This window comes from Octopus bimaculoides, chromosome 3 (assembly GCF_001194135.2).
Source record: "Octopus bimaculoides isolate UCB-OBI-ISO-001 chromosome 3, ASM119413v2, whole genome shotgun sequence".
Taxonomy (NCBI): Eukaryota; Metazoa; Mollusca; class Cephalopoda; order Octopoda; family Octopodidae; genus Octopus; species Octopus bimaculoides.
In genome coordinates this window covers 5,033,255-5,034,714 of record NC_068983.1, presented here as the reverse complement: position 1 = coordinate 5,034,714, position 1,460 = coordinate 5,033,255, and positions in this window count along the sequence as shown.

The following is a 1,460-nucleotide window of genomic DNA, read 5'->3' as shown; positions in this document are numbered from 1 at the left end:
TATATATATATATATATATATATATATATATATATATATATATATATATCATCATCATCATCATTTAATGTCCGCTTTCCATGCTGGCATGGATTGGATGGTTTCACTGAGGATGGTGAGCTGCACGAGGCTCAATCTGATCTGGCAAAGTTTCTACAGCTGGATGCCCCTTCTAATGCTAACCACTCTGAGAGTGTAGTGGGTGCTAAGGGCCAGTCAGGCGGTTCTGGCAACGGCCATGCTCATAGATGTTTTTACATGCTACCTGCACGGGAGCCAGTCCGGCGGCACTGGCAATGACCACACTCGAATGTTGTTTTCCACGTGCCACCAGCACATGTGCCGGTACGGTAACGCTGGTAATGACGAATGGTGCTTTTCATATTTTCCGATATACATAATCACAGTTCCATTATATATACAGGTCACTTCAGGGACATTGGTTCAGAAATACGAAATTCCGTGTGAAAGGACAGCGGGATTGTAAAAATTAATTCAAATGTCCATGTTATGAGCATGATTATGTATATTGGGAAAATATATATATATATGTCGAAACAATTTGTTGGCCTTTTACGGTTTTTATAATTATTTGTATATTATTATGTTATATATTATATTCATAGTATTTAATGTAATATTGTAATATATATAGATTATTGGATTGTCAATAGAATATCTCTGTATTTAATTTATCTTTATAATTGAAATATACCAATATTTATATGGTATCCAACTGAAGTACCAGTGAATTGGATGTTTAACACATCCCTTTCAAGGATTTCTTTACTTCAGTTTGTTACTTTATTTATATATATATATATATATATATATATATATATGTATATAGATGAGAGACAAATATTCTCTGTATAGAATACACTTCGTAGTGCTCAAGAGATTTAAACTTGAATGGGTAGAGGAGTAAATGTAAGGATAGGCAAATTAGGCAGGTTGCTATACAAAAACTATTCTTTTTTTGGGGGAGGGTGCCAGTCGATTAGATCGACCTCAGTATACAACTGGTACTTAATTTATCGACTCCGAGAGGATAAAAGGCAAAGTTGACCTTGGTGGAATTTGAACTCAGAATGTAAAGACAGACAAAATACCGCTAAGCATTTTGCCCGGTGTGCTAACATTTCTGTCAGAAAAATATTAAAAACATTTAATACAAAAAAATGTACATATTGCTTACATATAAAAAGGTCTGACTTACAAAGAATAGAAATGTTATCAGGAATTTAAAGGGGTCGAGTAAGGGTTTTACAGGTTTTACCCCTTTAATTCCTGATATTTCTACTCTGTGTAAGTCGGACCCTTTTATATGCAAACATATGACTATATTAAATGTATTTAATATTTTTGAATACCGACTTTCCTGACTTGCTTATCCTTACATTTACTCCTATATATATATATATATATATATATATATATATATTGGAACAGAACAGTTG